Source organism: Triticum aestivum, chromosome 4A, assembly GCF_018294505.1.
Source record: "Triticum aestivum cultivar Chinese Spring chromosome 4A, IWGSC CS RefSeq v2.1, whole genome shotgun sequence".
NCBI classification, from domain to species: Eukaryota; Viridiplantae; Streptophyta; class Magnoliopsida; order Poales; family Poaceae; genus Triticum; species Triticum aestivum.
In genome coordinates, this window is record NC_057803.1 from 659,449,072 (window position 1) to 659,455,611 (window position 6,540).

Sequence of the window (6,540 nt, forward strand, 5' to 3'; positions counted from 1 at the left end):
CCGAATGATGCATGGAACAACCAATAATAAACATATTAGGAAAATTATGCATCTCTCTTTGTCCATAATAAGGTTCGTCTCTACTACCAAATCATTCGGCCGCCACTCTGTCCACCTGGGGAGTGCGCTAGCATTAGTAGCATGTATCTAAACTCTGATTACCGGCTCATACATTCATTAACAATAATGCTGGTGCAGAGAGAACTCACTTGTGGTGAGAAACTGAAGAAGTGTTGGCGAAGGGTTGAGGGAGCTCGAAGGGATTGGTACCACTGACCAAGTTGTGCTTCATTACAATCCCTAGAAAACTTCAGAAAGGATGTTTCTGTCCACCCACATAAATCAAAAGGTAAATCTATGATTGCGCGGCAGGCCTGATAATCCACTCCAAACCAATAAAAAAAGAGATTGATCTGTGACTTGTTGAGTAATTAACAAACCCGGTGTTGTTGTCCACTACCAGCCGGCTAGAGGCCCCAACTCGTTTGGCTCCGTCTACTCGGTGCCAGCAGATTAGCACATGGATGCATCCGCCGGCAGTACCAACTGCACATAAAAGAACAACGGATTAGTACGTTGACAGGGATAGAAAAATCTGAAGCTCGGACACACGGAATTTGCAGTTATCAACAAACACTAATTTGAATACCTTCTAAATCTCACATAGTGCAGGGGTGCTCTGAATATCATTGTGTTCCATCACTCATGTTCCTTTCTTAGTCTACTACCGGGTGCAGAATCCATCGACCACCATGATCCTCTGTCACATTAAAGTTGTTCTACATCATCAGATTAGAGTCTTTGCTCCTGTTGATAAATTGTGTAACACTCTGAAACCCAATGATATTTTTTACTCGTGAGATTCAGATTAGAGTATGTTTTTTTACTCTGAAACACAAAAAGATCATTGTCCCATTGTCAACGGGGTAAAGAAAGAATAGATTATCTTCATACCCCCGTATTTATGAAAAATATTTAGTCAACAAAAACATGTATACTGGCCGACTTCATTGCAAACCAACTCACGTGTGCAGCAACGTTATTTATTAATTAATGAAAATAGTCTGCCACTCAACAAATTTTAGAACCAAATGGACAACTATGAAGAAGCATAAATATTTTGTAATCCTTTTTGGTTTCCCTTATATGTTGCAGGAAGCATACGATACTTATCTCAAATAGTGAAATACCTAAAGGCACAAGAAAAGCTAGTGAAGAATGAAGAAACTTTAATCTAAGCTCGCTCAATCTGGTGTATTTCCTTGAGCACCATGCGAGTGTCTTAGCTCTTCTTCGTACGCATGGGGCACCAGCATGTTCTCCAAGGAAGACAGTAGCTCTCACCCACGACCTCCTCGATGTCGTTGGCGAAGTAGCAGGGTGACATCATGGAATTGCTTGGTCGCTTGTGTGGGTGGCCTCAAGGCGCTGCTGGTGGGAGGTCACAGACAAGCACGTGATGTCGGTGAAGGTGGATCTAGAGAACAAGAATTCAGCCTGCAATTAAAAATTGCACATACATACTATGTAAGCCCTCCATATGTCTCAATTCAGATTACACATGTCTTACCTGTATCTCAATACTCCACATAATGTTGATCACTCAGATTGTCCTCCTCTCCTTCTACAATTTTGTTGTTCGTGTACGCTACCCTATCCCCTGGTCAAAAAGCAATTACCGATTAGTGCAAAGGGATAACATAGAGAGGGCAGAAAAATGACTGGTGCAACTCCCAGCCACATCTCTCCCAAATTCATCTCCATCGCCGACCAAATACGAGTGCAAATTCGCTTGCTCCGTAGCCTCTCAACCATGTCAGGTGTAAATATTGCCAATTGTTTCATATAGATTGAATGGATCAACTAACGAAAAGATAATGCTATGAAATATAGGTTCCCCACGTCGTGGCTATGTCCTCAGTTTTCTTTTACCCATGCTGATAGACCTTGTAATCGTTTTCGCTTTAATGTTCAAGCTCCTCCTATACTCACTTCTCACATTATTTCTTCAAGTCATTTGAACCTGTAGGAGTTGGCATATTCGCTCAAGCTAAACCTGATACTGAGTTATGTTACATGAAAATGCCATTAATTCTTCATGATTGTTTAATGCACAGCTCTTAGCAGTCCACAATCTTCTCTGGGATGGTCAACAAGTTCATGCAATAGAAGGTTAGCTTGCAAAGTACCCAAAAACAACACAATTCTAAGTCCAGCACCTTGGCGTACACAGCCATATAAGGTTTTTTATTCCTTAAACCTTGCATGTAATAAGCATGTAATATCTCATGTCTAAGGAACGAATGAGATTTGCGACTTCCTAGAGAGGCCTCAATTGGTTTAGAGTCATACATCATTACATTGAGGAGTGAAATACCTAATTTATATTCTTCAGAGATTATCTTAAGAGAAAAGAATATTGTGTAAAGGCAATATGCTCTTCAATTCTCGAATTGCCTACCAAATGAGAAGAATGCAAACACAAACATGGCAACCAATTTTTTTGTTGGAAATTATATCTACAAGATAAAAATTACGACACATCTACTTGTAATGTACAAATAGACATATTAGTCATGTGCCCTAGTAAAGCAGGAAACAAACCCATCCTTCGACTTTTGAGGTCCAGTACAAATGCTTGTTACAATGGTAGAAGTGACAACAATACCAATGGAAATTAGAAGTATATATACTGAAAAAAATGAACTTTGATTATATAGCATGTTGTTTTTCATGGTATAGGGCTAGTGATAAAATTCACAAACTGTAGCAAATAAATAAAAACCAAATTCGGGCTACAACACAGAACACCAAATTTCAGTTGTTTCTTTTCTCGCCGTCATTTTTTGCTTTGTACATGGAATCATGAAAGTAACACAGGCAGGGACAAAAGATCACACCATGGCTAAGATAGTTTATCGTATCTATTATTAAATTCAGTTGCACTCTTCATGAACTCTAAATCCCTATGGTTGTCCAAAAGTGGACACGGGTCTAAAGGTAGTACTTGGGGTTGGGGCAACATCATATTCCTCCTCTGTCGTCTTTCCTAAACTCCTTTCTCTTGCCAAAATTTGGACTGTATCACTGCTTTCAATTGTCTGAAACCAACAGAATGTCTGCACAACATTCCCATATGCCTGAAAATATTCTGGACGTGCACAACACATATTGACAGACATGGATTGACGGTTTTCATGTCTTATAAAAGCTTGACAGTCTTGACATGTCATTTGTTATTGAATACTAAGCAAGCGTTGAGCAAAGGTACCTTAAGTTTTGCTTACGGAATGTTGCTCCTGACTAATCGCTATGCATTACGGTGAGAATATTGTACACCTTGCTGAGGCTGAAATTATTTACTTTGAGATTCTTGATGAAATTTTTTCATAAGAACTGGATTGATCTCACTGTGTGAGTTCCACTGCCTCTTCTCTTCACAAATTGCAGATAGAGGGTGATTTTGCTGGTTCCTGAATATGCTCACATACCAACCTGCTTTGCATGGAGGAGATGCATCCTCGCCTTCATTCTGTTTTGCACGAAGAAGAATTACCTTTGTCCCTCTTAACCTGCACACAAAAAACCAAAGAATACAATGACAATCCTACTGTCTAGAATATAAATACCAAACAATTACAAAGCATGAAAATCTTTTAAGCGCAAGACCATCATGGAATGGATGGGGAAATGAGAATAATATAGCTGTACTACAATTTCAAGCAAGACGCTATGTAACTGACCTAGCACCAGCACACAATTTTGTGCATCAACTGGTAACGTTCAAGCCCTCATCTCGGCTTTCCATGATGAATTCTGAAATCATTCTCCCAAGCGAATAGCTTATACTGTTTGTACGCTTCTTGGCATGAATCAAACGACATGCCTTCTACACGAACAAAAGTGTCAGCCAAGTGCTTGCCTTCAGAGTTTAGAAGACATCTTCCAATCGAGTTTATCTTGCTTGGGGTTGCTCTAGTCGCAAGTCCAGTTTGAATCCAGTTCCTGAACCAAAGAATCAACTGCCAAATCGTGTTTGTAACTGAATTTTAGCAGGGACGTGAAGGGGAGAAGAGCACTCACAGTTGTCGAATCAGCAGCATTGCAAGGCAAGATATGCACTCAGTGTTCTAAAAATCTGCAGAATAGACATGAAACATAAGTGTACCCTGCATACAAAAGAAGACCAAGATCAATAAATGTGTAAAATTGAGAACCACAAAATCTGATTCAAGCATAAAAGAACAAGGGAGAGCTTATGCTATCCTGCTGCTAGGCCACGGTCATTGCGGGCGAGCACCCGGTCGAGAACTATCGCAAGTTCGCAACACATCCGCAAACCTGGCCTTGTCGCTGTTCTCCATGTCCGCGCCAGTCCCGCCCAAGGTCATGAAGCACAAGGACAGGAGCCGGAGACATTAATGGATGTATGTATCAGTGCCCAATAGATGTACATACGTACTGTGAAAAATTGGTGTGGCGTCCAATGGATATATGAACATGCAAAGGGCGAAGGCGGACCTCGGCAGCGATGTCCAGATGGCGACCTGCAGGTCCGCAACGAAGGCGGCGGCGCCTCCTCTAGGACCTCGGCACCGGCTCCTCGATGACCCCTCGGCCTTTAGAAACTTGAAGGCTCATTATTAGTTCTAATTCTCACGGCCTATTAAATCTGCACGTTGCTCCCTGCATATTCAGGCAAAATTAGAAAACAACATGTGTCGTTGTTGCTTGATCAAGCAAACACCACACATAGGCATGCACACGCAACAAGCATCCATCGGCACCCAGCAAGCAACAAGCAAGCACACACACGCTGACTTCATAGAAGCATCAATCGGTGGAGATCACGCACTCACACATGCTAGCTGAGCCTGGTGACGAGCCAAGGGCCACCCCGGCGCGGGCCAGGGCCGGCAGAGCACAGCAAACGGAGGCCAAACGTGACTGGCAGACGCAGATCCGCGGAACTCCGGGCAGAGCGTCGCCACCGACGCCCCCCATGGAGTCAAGCGGGAGTGGGGGAAGCGGGCGGTGGAGAAGGGCGCTCGAGTTGGGATCGCAGTCGGACGAAAGGACAAATCCGGCGATGATGTAGCCGTCGCGCGTGACACGATCTATGCACCGCAAGCAGGCCCAACGGCGGCCAACGAGTGCCGCGATGGGGGGGAGGTGGGCCATGCGGGCAGCCGAGTGCCGCGCAGATCAAGCTGGCCGCCGGCGGGAGGTCAGCTGACGGCCACCATGAGCGAAGGTGAAGATCGGATCGAGGGGCGGAAAAGCTCGCGCAAACGGACTTGGATTTCGACGGGAGACGCGTCCCTGCTTTGAGGAGCCGCCTTCGTGGCCACCGGCGATGGCTGCCGGCGACGGCGGCGTGGTTGTGGTGGAAGTTTGTGATGGCTAGGGTCCGAGGGCGCCCCGGTGTCGCCCTAGGAGGAGAGCCGAGGTGGTGGGTGCGTTTTTTTGTGTGCGGGAAATAGTCGCTCGAGGGCACCGTGCGTGCGTGCGTGCGTGCGTGCGGGTCGTGCCCGTTTTTTTTCGCTGGTTTTTCTTCGAAGATTTTTTTCGTCTGGTTCTGTTTCTTGCGAGGGGAGTAGGATAGCGAGTTAACAGAGGTGGGAGGATGACGAAAATAAAAAAAAGTGGGAGGATGACGAAAATAAACCAGCGAAAATAAACCACGTAGACTATTCACCAACTGCTCCATTAGGTGTAGAGACTATCGCCAACTCATCATCTGGGTTTATCGAAGTATTAGAAGCACCAGTATTAATCTTGAAAAAATTACCAATATCTACGCGCTGTGGTTGTTGAAGTCATCAACAACTTTCTTACTTTTCCTTTCATCGCTACTAGATAGATAATTTCTTTGATGACATGATAAGAAACAATGCTGAAGATAAACAAAAAGAATTTCATCAATTGTTGAACAATCCCTCTGTGCCGGCTATTTATCTAGGCACCGCAACATGATAAGAAACAATGCTGAAGATAAACAAAAAGAATTTCATCAATTGTTGAACAATCCCTGGATAGTCGGATGATTGAATCGCTGATGGACGGAAAGCAAAGCGAGGTTGCAATTGGCCTCCAGAGAATTGAAATTGGTGGAAGTACTAAATTAGCAAGGAAAAAAGGGAAAAGGAGTGCAGAGGCTAAACACGCAGTAGAGAAGAGACGAATCATCGGTGACTGCTGTGAAATTGGGAATCGCTACGTTGAATGTGTGCATGATGGAATAGGAAGATATCAATTAGTTCCTTTTTTTACGTGAACGTACTAACATAGGAACGAATTAGTCACTCGCTTCCTACCTTTGAATGCGTGTACTAGGGTTTCCAGCATACTGCATGAGGCACAGCTATCCAACCCATATTTTTTATCATTGAATATATGTTGGGCCATAGCCTACCTGCATACCTGGGGAGGCCCACCTGGATTTTGGGGGCCTGGGGCGGCTGCCGTCCTACCCCCCTCGGGGTCAGCCCTGTCCGCGCCATCATAAATGACCCTTCAGGTCCCCTCAAGGGGTAACCT

At 44.2% G+C, this 6,540-nt stretch overlaps 1 long non-coding RNA gene across 2 annotated transcripts; it reads right to left on the minus strand.

Moving 5' to 3' along the window:
• Positions 1–1,703: 1,703 nt before the first annotated feature.
• LOC123082943 (uncharacterized) lies at positions 1,704–5,518 on the minus strand. 2 transcript variants are annotated; one of them, XR_006439165.1, is made up of 5 exons: positions 4,860–5,513; positions 4,522–4,686; positions 4,084–4,353; positions 3,744–4,005; positions 1,707–3,572 (listed from the first exon to the last, which is right to left on the minus strand). It is a non-coding gene; the product is annotated as an uncharacterized lncRNA (long non-coding RNA). The 2 variants fall into 2 exon arrangements; XR_006439164.1 differs by having other exon boundaries at positions 1,704–3,572; positions 4,084–4,686; positions 4,860–5,518.
• Positions 5,519–6,540: the final 1,022 nt, after the last annotated feature.